This window comes from Nicotiana tabacum, chromosome 7, assembly GCF_000715075.1.
Source record: "Nicotiana tabacum cultivar K326 chromosome 7, ASM71507v2, whole genome shotgun sequence".
Classification (NCBI taxonomy): Eukaryota; Viridiplantae; Streptophyta; class Magnoliopsida; order Solanales; family Solanaceae; genus Nicotiana; species Nicotiana tabacum.
The window spans coordinates 20,528,828-20,548,208 of NC_134086.1; the positions used below are offsets into that span (position 1 = coordinate 20,528,828).

The 19,381-nt window shown below is 39.2% G+C and overlaps 1 long non-coding RNA gene across 1 annotated transcript; it reads right to left on the minus strand.

The window, feature by feature from the left end:
- Positions 1 to 13,785: 13,785 nt before the first annotated feature.
- Positions 13,786 to 18,843, minus strand: LOC142182651 (uncharacterized). Its single transcript, XR_012711516.1, has 2 exons — positions 18,362 to 18,843; positions 13,786 to 14,387 (listed from the first exon to the last, which is right to left on the minus strand). It is a non-coding gene; the product is annotated as an uncharacterized LOC142182651 (long non-coding RNA).
- Positions 18,844 to 19,381: the final 538 nt, after the last annotated feature.

A 19,381-nucleotide genomic window follows, 5' to 3' on the forward strand; every position in this document is an offset into this window, starting at 1 on the left:
TGATAGATAATGATAAATATACACAAGTAGAATATGTAGATTATGAATTAAGCAGTGAAGACAGCATATATGAGATATCAGAAAACGAGTTCTCTGAAAATGAAATAAACAAGGATATAGAAGAGTCAGATGAAGAAAATTATGACTGAAAAAGATATACAAATTATACAACAAGAAGAACACCAAGATGAACAATCTTCAGAACAAAAAATAATATTTGACGCTAATATATTTGAACAAATAAAAGGAAAAGAATTGGATCTAAGTATAGACAAAATATTAGAAGTACCAACAATAAAGAATTGGTTTAAAAGACAAAAAGAAGAATACTATGTAGTAAGCCAAAGAGAATATATAATAGATTGTAAATACATCAAAGGTAAAGCACAAATACCAATTTTAAATAAAAGACTACTAAATAAAGAAATACAAGATATAAAAGCGAAAAATCCAATAAAATATGTACACTTAGGAGGAACGGAGATCCTAATAAAAGCATGTTTTAGGGAAGGAATAGATACCCCTATAGAAATATACTTGGCAGATGATAGGATTGTACAACCTATAGAAAAGAGTATAATAAGTGCTGTAAGAGGTAACTTAATATACCAAAAATTTAAATTTATAGTAAGTGCTAACTATTCAGTAGCAGTAGATGATAAAAATATAGATAAATCATTAGTATTATACTGGAAAATGTCTGGAATAGAATTAGCACCAGGAAGTAAAATTAGAAGGAAAATCTTTCAATTACCAATAGTTAAGGAAAATCAGAATCAATCATGAGGGGTCATGATTCTGCATATTTTCAACATATATATAGAGATGAATGAACAGATGTAGCAAACAAACAAGGTCAATTATGTAGACAGAAAGAAACAAGAGATAAGCAAACACAGTCATATAGAGGTGATATGAGTAGGCTAAGGATTCAGTAGGACATATTCGAAGCATGGTGACCACGAGAAATTAACAAGACCAACGCAAACAACCGAACACAGAAACGAAGTGAAGAGAATAATGCTAACACACATAGAAACAAGTAAAGAAAATCATGCTAACACAAGTAAAAGGAATCATGCTAACACCAGTAAAGGGAATCATGCTAACACACAGAAAAAAGTAAAAAAAAATCTTTAAAAATTAGGGCTTTTAATAGAGTCGAGTTAGAAAGTAATAGGAACATAGATCGGTCAAGATAAACAAGGGAAAAAGGTTTAACTATAAAGAAATCGGTTGAAACAAGTATAGAAAGAACTCCGAGAAAACCCTAGTTTTCCAAAGAAAGTAAAAACGGTTTAGAGTAGAAGATCTTTCAGAAGAAAGCTTGAGAACAAGCAAATCATAGAAGGAAACAGACATAAAGCATGAAAATAACATAGATTTGAAAGATCTAGAAGCGATCTAGGGTTTCAAAAGGAAACCTAAGTAGAAATCGAAAGAACCGGTTGTAACTTCACAGAGTCGTAACACTCATGGTGTGATTTTGCCCAACATCACACCAAAGAAGCCTCGAACAACAGAATCAGAAACCCTAGGTCTAAATTGACATGTCCCAGGACCCTTGAACGTCTTAGAGATAATGAGCACGGTGATGAGAGACCCATTGGAGGCTTGGGGTTGAAAGGAGGTTGCCGGAAATGACCGGAGAAGGAGGGAATTTATGGAGTGTTAGGGTTAGGTTTGAGAGAGGAGAAGATGAGAGCATCCGAAGGTGGCGCCTTTAGAAAAATGACTTAGGGTTAGGGGTCGATTAAAGTTAAAAAAGGAAGGGAATTATTTGGACCGTTGATCTGGGAGATCAACGGTCAGGATTAAAACGGGTAGGTGGGTTCCGGGTTTGGGTAAGGGTTAATATGGTATGGGTCGGGTGATTTGGGTGTGAAATTAGGCTGGAAAGGGGAACAATTTTGGCTATAATTGAAAGTCAAATTTGGTTGTTATTTAAATAGCCAATATTTCCCTATTTAATTTATAAAAAAATAATAGGTAATTTCTGGAGAATAAATTAAGGTGCAAAAATGATTTAAATTATATAATTAACAATTTAAAAATACAGGGTTCAATTTTATGCACATAAAACATAATCATATCTTAAAACGGGCTAACATTGCAATTATATGCAATTTAGCTTTAAAAAAATGCTAAATGTAATTGTAAAAATATATCAAAATTACCTTAACCATATTTTGGCATAAATATAGAATTCAAATAGATGAATTATCAAAACAATAATTTTAGAAATAAGTATTGGGGATTTTATGGATAAAAAGGGAGAAAATAAATCAATTTAAACCCTTAAAATTATGGAAAAAATAATGAAAACCTTGTGCATGCCAATATATGCTATTTTGAAGGCTTTTATGCCTATTTAAAATATATAGGAAAAAATTGGGTATCAACAGGGACTAACAATTACCCTTAACTCAAATGCATTATCATTAATACACAACCTTTTAGCACAATGGCTATAGTGCGACACAAAAACATCAAGAGTTGACTCAACTCATCAAGGAAACTCTTTCTGTTGCATTGGTCGCTATGGAACCCAATCTCATACTCCTCAACTCTCCACAAGCAAACCTTACTTTCAGATTGTAGCACTCAGAACGAGGATTGTGAAGAACACACTCACCTCTCTCAAAGAAAGGTCACAAGTCCGGCTCTAAGTACCATAAGCTTGCCCTTTATGTGAGTCACCACTAATGTAAGCTCACTCAACTCAAGATCATATAGGGCTTTTTGGGGAATGTAATGAAGGCTTTTGGTTCAGGGTAGGATATATTGGTCTAAGAAGATTTCATCTTCCCTTAAGCACTTCATTTGCTACATTTTGCCACACATTTCTTGACTCTTTGAGTCATTTACTTCTTCTTTAGGGGCTAGAGAGACACACTGTCACTCTTTGTTGTTCATTTCAATCCTTTTTCTCCTTTTTATTTTCCATGCCTTTCATCTTTTGCTTTTATTGAATCCCGTTATTTCCTCTACATTGTTTACTTTCTTTTTGACTTTTTGGGTTTTCTTTCTTTTTCTTTTTTCCTTTACTTTTCTTCATTTTGTACCTTTTTTCACTTTTGCATTCCTCGTCTCTCCCCCCAAACTTATGATTTTGCCTTGTGCTAAGGAAAGATAGGGTGCTAAGAGAGGATCATTTCAGAACGAATAAAGGCTTGTATCATGGTTATTGAAAGAATAAGGGCTATGGATCAACGAGGTTGACTAGGGATATCATCATTGGTAGGCTATGGATATTTTCAAGTCTCAATTAGGATCAGAGAGCCTATAATCACTTCTCAAGTCGAGCTTCACTTAGGATTTCGCCTAGACATGGCAAGTTCTAGTCTCATTGGCACGGGACTTGGACTTGCAAATCAATACCTCACCACACAAGCTATTGGATTGCTAAGGAAATAGAGTCTGGGGCCCACAATAACCTTAGATAAGATTTGAGCAGCACAAATGGTTTCGAGAAACCACTCGATGATTGTTTAGCCAACACAAGAGTCTCAAGGTCGCAACTATCACCATCCTATACACACAAATTTGTTTTCAACCATAAGGTCAAGGGTAAATGTGTTAGGCCCAAGTGAAGCTTTGCCTGAGGTACCATTGCTCACTAACTACTGTTTACACAAAAATGAAAAGAAAAACAAACTCAAACCCTTAAGAAGGTTGTCATGCCATCCATCATCGGGAAAAGCCACCCGGTTCACACAAACTCCACCTTTGGAAAGAACCATGGCCTTAAGAAAACCAAAGGCTTATTGATCACACAAAATTGTAAAATAAGAAGCTACGAACCGAAAAAGAAGCTATTAAATGAGATAAGAAGCTATACTATTAAGGTAAATTGCAAAAGAAGCTATGAAGTAAAATGCAGAAAGTAAACTGAATATGTACAAAAGGGGGTTTAGATGAATATATACATGAGAGAGTAACTTTATATACAGACCAAGATAGAAAAATAACGAAAAGAATTAAAGGGTAACGTTATATAAATACCAAAAGTAAAAAATAAGCATAAAGAAAGAAAATAGTGTCATGTTTACAAACCAACTACCAAATCAAAGTAGGGCCACCCCCTCAAATGAAAGTTAGCATTGTCCTCAATGCTAACTAACCAAAAATAAGCTCAAAAGGAAAGATAGAGAGTGAAGAAAACTCCCTATGGATCCTCTGTCTGCATGGGGTCCTGTGGTAGCACGAGGTCCTGTGACTGGATGGGGTCCTGTGGCTGGGCACCTGGATCATCTGTCTCGGGGGCATATGACTGGCAGAAGCAACACCCTCCGTCTCCTCAAGCTCAATCTCCACATCATTCACCTAAGGAATTATTCCCCTCCATTTTGGAGATCTCTCAATCCCCTGCCCCGGAACCTGCTCTGTCTGAGCTGCTGGAGGTTGATCATGCAATAGTAGCTCCAAAGGCAAGTGGTCAGCTGCCTTTATCTTCTCCACTTCACCCCTCAATTCCTTAACCGACTCCTTCGAGGCCCGCGTCTTCTTCAGCTTCTTTATGTACTTGCTCAGCTCCTTAAGTGTTTTCCCTTGATCAGCAAGAGCGTCCATTATCAGCTTTTGGTTATCAAAGAGCTTCTTCTGGTTGTCCAGAAGCTCCTTGAGAGTCTCCTCTACCGAATCTGACACCTGTGGCTATGGGGGCACTAACTGAGCTGCCATTAAACTAGATAGCACAGATAACTTAGAAGTTGTTTCCTGCATCCAGTTGTTAATACTGGAGAGTGTTTGGCTCAATTTGTGGGCAGTAAATGGGTATGCTGAGGAGGATGGAATATCTGGAGGAGTGGGAGTAGATGGTCCGGGGGCAGGATCTAGTATGACATTGGGAGACTGAGAAGAAGAGACTACTACTACTGGCTCTTTAGACTTGCCAGTAGAAGTAGTGGCTTTGCCATTGGATTCTTTGGCTTTGGGGTTGTCCGGACCCTTGAGGCTGTACCATGAAAAGGGCATCTTTGGTTTTACCTTCACGTCAAAGTTTCTTTTCTCCACTTCCTGATCTTCCAAGTACATGGTAAGAAAGTTCGTGAAGGGGTATGATCTGTCACCCTCATTAACCACCCTAGTGATTACCCTAGACATGACATTCCTGACATTGATCGGGAATCCCACCATAATAGCAGCCATTAAGATCTCCCGGGAGACCGACATGGTGTTTTCATGGGTAGTGGGGTCTAGCCTACTGCATACAAAAGTTTCCCACCCCTTCACCTTAAAGTTTAGGGTTTTCCTAAAAATAGGAACCCCTGTTGTCAACCATGCTGGGGTGGTGTCTGAGATAGCCAGGTATGATGTCAACCACGGGTGGGCTGACTTATCAAGCGCCACCTTCTCCAAGTACAATGTTTCATCTTCCTCATTAAAGCCCAGACGTTCATTTATTGTCTTCCCATCAAACTTCACTTTCAAGTTCTGCAATTTAGTCACTTTTGTATCCTTCTTGATGTGGGAGGCATTAGCATAGAACTCCTTGACTAAGTGCCCATTTGCATATGACACCCTGCTAGTGAAGTAATCCCACCTCACTCATGCATTGAATTGTTGCTTCACGTAGGGGTTATGAGGTAGAAGATCCCTCTCTATGAACTGGTGCTCTTGAATAAGTGACCTTAGAGGCCACCACTCCCGGAACTTGTGATAAGCCAGCTCACTAACAATTTTTTTTTGCCACACCTCGGGGTTTCTAGTTCTTTCCACACCCCCGGTTTCGGGCACACCCCCTCCCTCTTCATCCGCTACCCCAACATCTACATCATGTCTTGGTGATAAAGGTGTAGGTGAGGTTGAATCTGAACTATCACTGCTCTCTGCTAAGCCCTCAAACGACTCAGAAGAAATATGAACTGAAGCATGACCAGCAGAAGAGTCTGGAGGTGTAGGTACATATCTCAACTTGTGCCTCTCTGGAAAGTCGGGTACATATTCGGGCACTGAATCAGACTCTGATGCTTCCCGGGAGGGCAAGTAATCACTTCCCTCATAATGAGAAGCAACTCTATCTACAACTTTGATGATTTTTCTAGTTTCCCCAATTGCTTTCCGAACTGCTGGGGTCAATTAATCATGACTCGTCCCCTACCCCGGGAGGACTTTGCTCTACCCTTTGGTTTGTCACCGCCTCCTCTATATTTAACCATTGTCTGCAAGTACAATCAATTCAAATTTGTTAGTGCAAATACTAGAAGAAGTAGCGCATAAATTAGTTGACAGTGCAAGAACAAATAAGCAGACCGCGAAAAATCAATCACGACCATAGAGGTGTGGGACTCAGACTACCCACTCTCTGATTCAATAGCACCGCAGCCGCGGAAAATCAACTGCAACTGCAGACCCTCAAATGTACCTCTCTGAACTTTACCATCGCGGTCACGGAGAGGCACCGCTGTCAGCGGAAAATGCCACTGCTGACCGCGATTATCAGGTCTTAAAAATCTCACAAAACAAAGATGACCATGGATCGCGGAAAAACAACCACGGACCGCGGAGGTCAAATTAGGGCTCGACACTTAGGGTTTCTAATTTTTCATGCATTTTAGCATTAACAACACATTATCAATCCCACTAGGTAGTTAATAACCATTTCTAACTAATTGAAACCTAATCTAATTAACGCTATGGAACCCTAAGTCAAAATTAAAAGAACAAGGAAGAAGAAGAAGTAAGAACTATCAATTTAAAAGAAAATAAGAACAAAATTAAAGATTAAGAGTTGATTGGAATTACCAGATGTGAAATGTGAAACAAATGAAGCTCACTTCTTGTGTTTGTGCAAATTAGGGCGCGGATGAATAGTGTGATGTGTTGTTTAAGAGTAAAATGGGCGAAAAGTGTAAAAGGCTTAATGATCGCCTATTTATAGAAATTACCAAGGGCCCACACAGTCTTACCTACCGCGGCCCCGGTAAATCCATTGCGGACCACGGTTGTGATGTTTAGAAGGGCTGTTGCTTTGAGACCACCGCGGATCGTGAAAAATGCTCTGCAGCAGCGGTAAGTCACTACTGACCATGGAAAATGCACCGTGGCAGTGGTTGAAACTTCAAAGAACCTCTATTTTGGACCTTTTAGTACCACTGACTACGATCAATTTCCGCCTTCGCGGTAAGGCCATCACGATCGCGAAAAATAGAGCGCAGCAGTGGTCCAAACTTTAGAGAGTGCCAATTTTTTTCCAGATTAGTCCTGCACTGTATCCAACATCCCTATACACATCTCACAACCCATTAGTCCAAAAACAAATCCTACACTAAGAAAAAAATCAAAGAAAAACAAGAAGAAAAGCACATGGATTGCCTCTCAAGAAGCGCTTGATTTAACGTCGTGGCACAACGTAGGTTACCATCAATCACTTGAGATGGATCATTTCCACCACGTGACTGTCATCAAACTTGCCAAGATAGTGCTTGACCCTGTTCCCATTAACTTTGAAGATATCACCATTTTTGTTTTTCAAATCAAGAGCACCAAACGGAGTCACAAGAAGCACCTCAAAAGGTCCACTCCATTTTGATTTAAGTTTTTCTTGGAAACAGTGCTAACCGGGAATTGAACAAGAGAATCAAATCACCCACTTTGAACTCCTTGCCACGAGTATACCTGTCATGAAGGCACTTCATCTTATCCTTATACAAGAACGAACCGAAGTAAGCATGAAATCGGAACTCATCAAGCTCATTAACATGCTCCACCCGAAGATTTGCTGCCATATCCCATTCAAGATTTAACTTCCTCAAAGCCCACATGGCCTTGTGCTCTAACTCAATCGGTTGATGGCAAGCTTTTCCAAACACCAACCGGTACAGAGACATACCAATCAGAGTCTTGTAAGTAGTCCTATACGCCCACAGAGCACCATCCAATTTTTTTCACCAAACGGTCCTATTTGCATTGATCGTCTTTGACAATACTCTTTTGATCTCTGTGTTGGAGACCTCAACTTTCCCACTAGCTTGAGGATGGTAAGGGGTAGAAACCTTATGATTGACACCATACTTTGCAAGCAAAGCATCAAATGCCTTATTGCAAAAATGAGAACCTCCATCACTAATGATTGCTCTAGTAGTGCCAAACTGAGTAAAGATACTCTTCTTGAGAAAAGCCACAACACTCCGGGCCTCATTGTTGGGTAAAGCCACGGCCTCAACTCACTTTGAAACATAATCAATGGCCACTAGAATATACATGTTGCCACAAGAACTTACAAACGGACCCATGAAATTAATTCCCCACATATCAAATTTGTCAACCTTAAGAATAGTGGTGAGAGGCGAAATTCCACCTGCTCTTTGGCACTCATCACATGTCTTTACAAGTTCACTTGCATCCTTGTACAATGTCGACAAATAAAAACCACAACTAAGCATTATTGAAGCTGTCCTCGCCCCACCATGATGACCACCGTAGGGAGAGGAATGACAAGCAACTAGAATACTCATTTGCTCCTCTTCCAAAACACATCTTGGGATCACACCATTATTGTAGATTTTAAACAAGTAAGGCTCATCCCAATAGTAGTCCAAGGTATCCCATTTAATATTATTCCTTTGATTAGAAGAGAGCTCATACGAAACAATACCGGGTTACAAGGAAATTGGCAACATCCACAAACCAAGGCATGCTATTAACATACACAGATATGAGTTGATCATCCGGAAATGAATCATTAATCTCGAGGCCATCACGGGGACTCTCCTCCTCCTCCAAGAGGGACAAGTGGTCCGCCACTAGGTTTTCACACCCTTTCTGGTCCACAATATCAAAATCAAACTCTTGAAGTAATAAGACCCATCTTATCAACCGAGCTTTGGAATCCTTCTTCGTCATCATGTGAGTGTTGCATGGTCAGTATGAACTATTACCTTGACACCTATGATATAAGGCCTAAACTTCTCCATTGCTAACACAATTGCCAACAACTCTTTTTCCGTCACCGTGTAATTCACTTGAGCATCATTCATTGTTTTGCTTGCATAATACACTGGGTGAAACATCTTATTCACTCTTTGACCCAAGAACGCTCCTACCGCAACATCGTTTGCGTCATACATGAGCTCAAAAGGTAAGCTCCCATCGAGTGTGGTAATAATGGGAGTGGTTGTCAATTTATACTTTAGAAGTTCAAAAGCTTTCATACTTTCCTCATTGAACACGAACTTGGCATCCTTTTCTAATAACTTGCATAAGGGATTCAATATCTTAGAAAAGTCTTTGATGAATCTTTGGTAGAACCCCGCATGCCCAAGAAATCTCCTAACCCCCTTAACTGAAGTAGGAGGAGGAAGCTTTGAGATCACTTCAATTTTAGCCTTGTACACTTCTATTTTGTGCTTTGAGATCTTATGACTGAGGATAATGCCCTCCTCGACCATAAAGTGGCATTTTTCCCAGTTGAGCACAAGATTGATCTCTTCACACCAGGCCAACACCTTGCTAAGATTCTTCAAACATTCATCAAATGCGTCACCCACAACACTGAAGTCGTCTATGAACACCTCCAAAATGTCCTTCACCATGTCGGTACAAATGGCCATCATACACTGCTGGAATGTAGCCGGTGCATTACACAACCCAAATGGCATCCTAGAAAAGGCAAAGGTACCATACAGACACGTGAAGGTGGTTTTCTCCTAATGTTCCGGAGCAATCAAAATCTGGTTGTACCGAGAGTACCCATCCAAGAAACAGTAGAAGATATGTGCAGCAAGTCTATCTAGCATCTGGTCAAGAAAGGGCAATGGAAAGTGATCCTTGCGGGTCACTTTATTCATCTTGCGATAGTTCATGCACACCCTCCATACGGTGACAGCCCTGGTGGGAATCAACTCATTTTGTGCATTGGTAACCACAGTCATACCACCCTTCTTCGGTACATATTGCACCGGCAAAGTCCAAGAACTATTCGAGATGGGGTACACAACCCCTGCATCCAACCACTTGATCACCTCCTTTTTGACAACCTCTTGCATAGCCTCATTCAGCCTCCTCTGATGTTCCACAGAGGGCTTGGAATCATCCTCAAGAATAATCGTGTGCATGCAAAAGGCTAGGCTTATCGTCTAGATAATACCTAGAGTCCATCCAATTGCCTTCTTCCATTTTTGGAGCACCACCAATGTGGCATATACCTGCATGTTAGTAAGACAAATGAAATTATAACTGGCAAAGTTGAACTATGTCCTAAGAATTCATACCTGAGGTGTGGAGGCAAAGGCTTCAACTCCAACATGGGAGGTTCCTCGATTGAGGGCTTTGTTGGTGGAGTTTTTCTATTCTCAATATCCAAATAGAGCTTTCTAGGCTCATAAGAGTAAGATCCCATTCCATGCAACGCATTGACACACTCCACCCGTCCTTCATCCTCATTGACATCAAGGTTCAACAATACCGCTTCTAGAGGGTCCTCCACATTGATCGATGCACTAGTATCATCAACTATAACTTCCATGACAAGATCCACGAAAGAGCACACTTCAGTACTGTTGGGCTGCTTCATTGACTTGCACACATGAAAGATCACTTTTTCATCACCCACTCGGAAGGTGAGTTCCCCAGCTTCCACATCAACTAAGGCCTTCCCAGTTGCAAGGAAAGGTCTTCCCAATATGATCGGAACCTCATAATCAACCTCACAGTCTAAGATCACATAGTCAGCGAGCAAAATAAACTTGTCCACCCGAACAAGAACATCATCTATAGTACCAAGAGGCCTCTTCATAATTCTATCCCCATTTGCAACCTCATTGAAATAGCCCTCGATTTCCCAATACCCAATGTTTTGAACATGGAATAAGGCATCAAATTGATACTTGCACCCAAATCGCACAATGCCTTTGCAAAATGCGAGCTCCCAATGGTACACGAGATGGTGAAAGCACCGGGATCTTCAAGCTTTGGAGCCATCGAGTGCACAATTGCACTTACTTAGTGAGTCATTTTGATGGTCTCACAATCCATGGATCTCTTTTAGTCACCAAGTCTTTCATGAACTTGGCGTAACCCGGTATTTGCTCAAGAGCTTCCACCAAAGGGACGTTGATTGATAAGCTCTTCATCATGTTAATAAATTTCCTAAATTGGTTCTCATTCTTTTGTTTCTCAAGCCTTTGAGGGTAAGGTGGAGGAGGCCTTGGCAAGGGAGCCTTAACCTTGGGCACTACCATTTCCGGTATGTCTATTATGGGTTCCATAGACGGGTTCACATCATCTTGGGTCTTTACCTCATCATCATGAACATCAATCCTCACTTCCGCATTCACATTCTCTTCTCTCACTTGCTCATCGACTAAAGGAACATCATTATCTTGCACTTGAATGTCATCACTCACAATTTCCTTTTGCTTAGAGGTATTCACATCACCACCTCGACCACTTTTAGTAATCACCGCCATTGCATGCCCGGTGTTGTTCCCACCCTTCGGGTTTACTACTGTATTACTAGGTATAGCCCCCTTAGGGAGAGTATTCAAGACTATGAAATATGGCCAAGTTGAACCTCCAAATTCCGGATTGAAGTATTGTGGGATGCCAACTGGGTATCAGAGTCGGCGTTCTTCTTCATCATTTGTTCAAACATCATCTCGATCCTTCCCATCTTATTGTTTGATGAGCTATAACCTTGAGACGGAAATGGAGGTGGGTTGTTTGGTTGTTGATACATCGGAGGCCTTTGAAAGCCTTGCCCCCGATTCCCTTGATTTCCATTGTTCAAACCCCCTTGGTTGTTGTTTCCTCCCCAATTGTTGTTGTTGCCACTCCAGTTGCCCTGATTGTTCTAATTGCCCCAATTTTGATTGTTATTCCCCTAGTTGCTACTGCCTTGTTGGTTTTGATTCCCCCAATTTCCTTGGGATCTCCATTGTTGTTGTTGGTTAGGAGCATTTCCCCTTTGTCCTTGGTAATTGTTTACATACTGCACTTCTTCATTTTGCTCATCATAGCCCTCATATTAATTGAAACCACCACTACCTTGGTCATATTTATTCGGACTACCTTGACCTTGTTGACCTCTTTGTCGCCTCTTGTTGATAAACATGTTGACACCTTCCATAGCATTTACTTGTCTAGGAGCTTGAACTTGTTGCAATTGAGCTTTTGTCAACTGGTTCATTGTGGTGGTTAACTCCGCTATTGCCTGACCATGATCATGGAGCTCTTTGTGCAAGTGGATGATAGTGGGGTCACCCTGTGGCATATTGGCTCGACGTTGCCAAGTTGAGGAAGTATCTGCCATCTCATCCAATATCTCACATGCTTGATCATAAGGTGTGTTCATAAAATTTCCTCCTGCTAACTGATTCACTACACACTGATTGGTCGTGTTAATGCCGCGGTAGAATATCTATTGAATCATTGCTTTAGTCATGTCATTGTTCAGACATTCTTTCACCATTGTCCGATATCTCTCCCAGATCTCATGAAGTGGTTCATTAGGTTCCTGTTTGAAGGACAAATCTCATCTCAAAGTCCAAAGCTTTCCCTCTAAGTGAGAAAGGGAACAATCTCAACCGAAGTGCATCCTCTGATACATTTGTTTGCTTGCTTCCCCAACAGGTATCCACAAAGCCTTAAAGATGTTTATAAGTATTTTGATGGGGAGAACCTGTGAAATACCCTCACTTCTCCAAAAAAGTCAACATCACATTTGTAATTTAGAAATTGCCCGCCCGAATCCGGGGTGGGACAATTGCACTAGCATATCTTTCGTTTGGAAGCACCCAAGGAGCCGCTCTTGGAGGTGGCGGGGGAGGGTCTGGAACATTATCATTGGACTGGAGTCCTCTCCTTTGGGCTTGAGCCACTATAGGTACCTCACCATCAATATTGTCATCTACCTCCTCCCCCGGAATAGGATTTCCAAGAGGGTCATTGTTATTGTTCACCATTTTGTACATGAATTGGCGACACACACAAATTAGTATCACAGAAGGAAATAAAAACAATACATGAAATTATTTATATTGATAGCCAAAACTGTTAGCTCCTTGGCAATGAAGCTAAAAAGTGACCGGTTCCAACCCTACACCACTACAGAGTGGCAAGAGTGGTCATGCAACATTTACCCTAGAAGGTCGGGATCGAATCCATAGGGAGCTAATATAAAGTTTGGAGTTAGATTCCTATCTAATCTAGCAGTGTGTAGTGCTCTTGATTACACTTCCAATCATTCTTGTTTGTTTGTTACTTCTAAGTTTTATACTAATGATGCACGAAATTAAGCTAAGTAGATATTTTTGTCGGGTTTTCTAAATGGGTAAAGAAGCACTAGGGCAGTGACTTACTCCTAGGTGAAAATCTAACAAGATCTAGAAATTAGGGCAATAATGTTATAGTTGGGATCATAATATAGCCAATGCACGAAGCTAGTCACTCTACACCTCTCGGTAGTAAGAGTGACTTTTCCCAAATTGGCTTTCTCAAGCCCAATTAGGTGTTCAATTTGTGAAAGCAATATTGGCTCAAGTTGGATATTACTATCTCTAGGTTTAACCCTTTAATTGGGCTATCAATTTCTTGAATACACCCCAATTCCTTGTTGGCCTGAAATTCTTAGACTTAGGTTCTTCTTGAGACTCTCTTTCTCAAGAAGAGCCTAAGTCAAAAAGGCACAAATTAGTGTTTGCAATAACTAATTTAATATAGAAAGCATAAATCAGGCCAAATAGCAACCACCCATAAACATATAAGCCCTAAAATAAAAGATTCATTAAATACCCACACTAGGGTTGAGCCACAACCCTAGTTAATGGGTTTGACTACTCATAATTGAAGAAGAAATCATAGATTAAAATGAAGAATAATCCATAAATTGTAATTACAAGATAAGAAACTAAGATTAATTGCTAAACTAGTTACAAAATTACTCAAAGTAGGTAAAAGTCGTCGTTCACGTGCTCACTACTGATAAGATGACCTAAAAATCTGAAAAAGTAGTATTTATACACAACTAAATTTTTCGGACAAAAATGCCCCTAACAGAGGTACCGTTGACTGCGGAAAATGGACCGCTGCAGAGGTAAGGTTACCGCGGTCGCGTAATATCAACAGCGGACCGCGGTCTTCAACTTTAGCTCAACCTCCAGTCTCTCTGATCCATTCTCCGCAGACCGCGGTAAAAAGAACGCTATCGCGGTAGAGGTACCGCTGTCGCATAAAATCTCCCCGGACCACGGTAGCTTGCAATCCTAGAAAATCATCTCTCTGAACCTTGCCACCACAGACTGCGATAAAAGGACCGCGGTCACAATGGGTCTTCTGTCCGTGGTGGATTTTCCGCTGTAGCACTGCTTTGACTTGGCTCTGAACTTGTGCAGGTTTCACTCCTTTTTGAGTTGGTTATGACATCCTTGTCTCTTCTTGACCAAACACTGTAAACAACTACAACAAGTTAGCTTTTGGAAATACTTGTACACGTTTTTTAATCCAAAGCTCAAGCAAAAATGAGCATAAAATAGACTAGAATCCTTGGTTATCACTGTGGACCCTGAAAGGTAAATATTGGAGGCTCAATGTACTATCATGGTAAATTTGGTTGTGCTCTGGTGCAGACTGGTGCTGCAGAGAATAATATTGGAAGTGCCCTAGAAACTGGCGCCAGGGGCGAACCATAAAAGGCATGCCAGGATCATTGGACGACATTGGAGGGTGCCCGCATTGGCAGGGGCATTGGTAACATCACCTGACCTGGAGATCAACTCACGGAACCCAAGGATTGCACTTGGCGGTTCCCTACCATTAGACCAGGTGTCCCACATTTTCAAAATACGGAGACGCAACATCATATTCTCTTCAGCAGCTGCTGATTTTGGTTGTGGAATAGTCGGTGCTGAGCTATCCTCAGGATCGATGATTTGTAGATAGCTTTCAGAGGCCATAGGAACATTTCCTTTGGATCTTGTGAAGTAAAGATGGGAAGCCAGATTACCAACAAAACCAACCACCTGAATAGAACCTCGCTAATTTGCATACCCAACAACCTTGTTAGTTTTAAGACGCTTAATAGATAGGAAATTGCATAATTGGATGCAATGCACCTAAACAGTTAAATGTTTCTACTATGTGTTTGAACGAGTTGCATGTTTCATCCCAGCCTTAACTAACCCTTTTTTTCAACCTGTACCTCTTTTCTTCATTTCTACCTCTCTCTAATCATTCTTGATTTCGTTTTGTTTCTGTCGCTCTTTTATTTTGGCACTCTCCTTTTCTCTTTTTTGTTTTTGTTTTTGTTTTTGTCACTCTTTTTTTCACTTTTTCTTTCTTTTTTACTCAATTTTTTTTTTCTCTTATTTTTTTCGGTTTATTTTTCACGCAATTTATTTTATGGCTATGATCGAATCCGATGGGGATTGCCTACGTATCATGGCACCGCATTAATTAGATCTTTACGTAGTTCAGGAAGATCGACAATGGAGTAAATAAGCTAATACTTTTTTTTTTGCTTAGTTTTTATAAAACTCAAACCATGAAAGCTTTAAGAAAAAAGAAAAAAATATTTTTTAGTTTTTTTTTTGGAATTTTCGAAAGAAATGCTTTAAAGGAAGAAAGAAATATGTTTTTGGATTTTTTTTTTGATTTTTTTTTTGGAAAAAAGACTTCTAAAATGGTAGAAAATATTTTTGGATTTTGTTTGATTTGTTTTCTTTTTTTCGAAAGAAAGACTTCTAAAAGAAATAAAATATTTTTGGATTTTGGATGTTGCCTCTTAATTTTCGAAAGAAAGACTTTTAAAAAAGTATTTTGGATTTCTGAGTTTTTTTTTGTTTTTAAATTTACAAAAGTACTTCTAAAGAAAAACGAAAATATTTTGGACTTCAATTTTTTCAATTTTTTTTAATGACATTTACGAAAGAAAGACTTTTAAAGAAGGAAAAGAATATTTTTATTTGGATTATTTTTTTTCTGATTTTTTTTAATTTTTGGGAAAAATACTTCAAAATAAAGGAAATCCGTAGTTTGGATTTTGATTTTTTAATTTTGTTTTTCCTTTTATTTCTTTTTTTCCTGTATGAAAGACTTCAGAAAGAAGGAAACTATTTTTTTTAGTTTAAAATTCTTTTTTTTTTGAATTTTCTAAGGAAATGCTTCTAAAGAAAGAATTAAAGGAAAATATTTTTAGATTTTTTAAAATTGGGGTCGAAACGGATGAGGTTTGCCTACGTATCTCACATCCGGTGAGAATCAGACACACGTAGTTTGGTCAGTTTTGACGGAAAAGGGAAACATGACACTTGAATATTTTGGGCTCATTTTGAAATGACCTTGTCTTTTCTTTTCTTTTTTTCAATATTTCAGTAGAGTTTTAGGATTTTTCCAAATACCTCGGTCATTTTCTCTTTCCTAGCTCACTCAAGTTTTCTTTTTCTTTCTTTTTTTTTGTTGAGTTTCTCTTCTTCTTTTTTGATTTTTTTCCCTATTCTCGAAGCCGGTCAACAAGAAAGCCGAACCAACAGATGGGCAAGTAGCAGACAGAATGCCTCAGGACGGTCTTTCTATGTCGGGTATACCTGTCCTGGACGGACCCAACCCCTGCCTTGAGTCCCCAAAGTCAAATGCACGTGATGGAAACAAGCGTTCCTACTAGGGATCCAACATGAGGCTATGTTATTTTAGGTTTAAAACCTGGGTGTATTGTTCTAGACCTGGCTTACCCGAGCGGACAGCTCGAGCCAGGGGAGGGGAAGCGTACCAGATATATAGAAGATTCACCGGGTTTGAAACTTGTCCGAACCTCGTTCTAAAATTAGGATATGACTCTAACAGAAAAGAAGTCACACGAAGCGTAAGCTTCCCAGAAGATTTAGAAGACTCAGAGAGAAGAGGGTTTCACAACAATTTTATATACAGTTCAATTAATATCAAAGCAGTAAAAAGAGGCATTTAGCACATTATGCTCAAACACGCAATATCAAACAATACATACAAGCCAAGTATAACAGTTATTCTAAGCTCAAATTCTTGAACCCTGAACCAGAAATCCCGGGTTCTTCTCTCCAACAGAGTCGCCAGAGCTGTCACACCTCCTTTTTCCCGTGGGGTTAGGGAGTTTTTTCAATTTAAGTGAGATTAATCAAAATGAGATTATTTATTTAATTTTTAGAGTAGCCACTTGGAATAATTTATGGTGTCTCAAGTCACCGGTTTATTTTAAATCCCAAATCGAGGAAAATTGACTCTATTTTTGGTCCGCGAACATAGAAGACCGGTAAGGAATTCTGTTAAACCTGGAGAAGGTGTTAGGTATTCCCGGGTTCCGTGGTTTTAGCACAGTCACTCAACAATTAATAATTGGCCTAATTATCTGATTTATTACATGTTTTAAACCTATTGTGCATTTTTAACTTTTAATCGCTTTTAATTATTTATGGAACTTATTTGAACAAGTCGCGATGTCGCACACTTATTTGTTTTTGTACATATTGCGAATCGCGTCACGTGAAACGCACCCGCAATTTACAACATGTGTATTTTATTATTGTTTGAAGTTATGATCGGGTTACATGAAATGCACATCCGAATTTAAAGTTATGTATCGTGATCATGCCACGGGAACCGTACCTATAATCACGATGTTTTGTTACTAATCGCGCCTAAAGCAAGCTACGAGGTTTATGAATTATTTTTTAAACTACTTTGAGATTATGCGTGAAAGTCCTGCGATTATGGAGAACTTTTGCTAAAAGATATTTTACGTTCCCTTTTAAATTTCTTATTTCATGCATTTTGACCAAGTCCAGTCCTAAAACATGAGACTATTAATTACTAGTAGGCTTTGGTCATTTCCCTACTCCCACGGCCTAATACATTATCAACAAAAATGCAATTTCATAGTAAAAATACTCTATCCTTTTCCGGAATACAAGATGCAAATCTTTAATTGCTTGATCACAACTTACTCAAATTGAAAATTACTTCACATTAAAGTCAAGATAAATGACAAAATTTGCAACAGAAATCTTCAACTAATTGATCTCAACTAACCCAATTGGAATAAAATTCACTTCAGCAGAAAAAAAAAGAAAGAAACGAGAAAGTTTGTAATTGCAAAAAAAAATACTATTTCTTTCCCTTGAGCTAGATCCAAGAGCAACCAAAAGATTAAAGGATTAGAATTCAAGAAATTTGTCTCTGGTTGCTTTGAGAAGACAGCGAATTGGACACACGAGATGAAGCTTCAGTTTTATTCAATCACAGATATTGTAAGCATGATAAATCAAATTTAAACCGGCTAAACATCACATTACATGTATATGATAGAAAAATAACAACAATCACAAAACACCATTTTCTCATGGATCCAGTCATTCTAATGAAAGAAGTGAATTACAAGTTAATGTGTGTGTACCTAATTCGGCAAACGTGAAACAGGGCCGCAACAAGCCAAATAGAGGCCAAAAATAAACACGAACTAGAATCCGACCTCTGAAGCAGAATTAACAGTAGAACCAACAGCACTCCAAGCTCACCACGAACTTTAAAGCCCCCCAAAAATGCGAAGCCAGGCGATAGAAACCCCAATGAATGCAGAAACTTCTTTTTTTAGAAGTTTTATGTTCTTTTTTTTAAAAAAATATTTTTTTCATATTTGAAATGCAAAGCTTGAACCCACAAACTTTCAGCTATTTTCAATTATAAGCTTCTGTGTGTGTTATTAGTGAAGAAAGAAGAAGGAGAGGAAGGAGGGTGGCTGCTTCTTTCTGTCCGATTCTTGTTCCTTTGTTAGAGAAGGCTGCTAGTTTTTTTTCTATTTTTTTTGGGTTTTCTCTCATCTGATATGTTCTCTAGGGTAACGGAATGAAATTACATCTAGTCCTTTATGTAGAGAGAATTGGGATGTATTTTAGAGATGAGGGGATTGGGTAGTGGGCTCTTTAAAAGGATGGGCTTGTGGAGTAATTGGGTTAGTCTTGGCCTAGTCCCGAAAATGTAAAGTCATAGCCTTTTCTCTTGTCTTCTTTAATTTTGCAATATTGGCCACCCTAAATCAAATTTTTTAATTTAAATTCCATTTTTGTGGCGCTAGGCTATTTATTTACTAAAAATGTTTTTGATTATTTTTAGGAAAAATTTTCATGTGGGGCAAAAATTAGGTGCTCACATTTGTGTCCTTCTTCTATCTTCTTCACCGGAAAATGGGGGTATGCATTGTCCCCGATTTTACGTATACAGACAGTCCCTTCATTTTTCGAAGAGTAGGTTTGCCGGAACGATGAAAACCGAATAGATGAACCCCGGTTTCTTCCCTCATAGGTTATAGCTGAGATGATGGGTCAATTGAAACGACCATCAATCGCATCATTCTGACTTCGGACACGTGTCGTTCATCGACTGGCAGTCTTCTAATGTGAAATGTCACGCATTGATT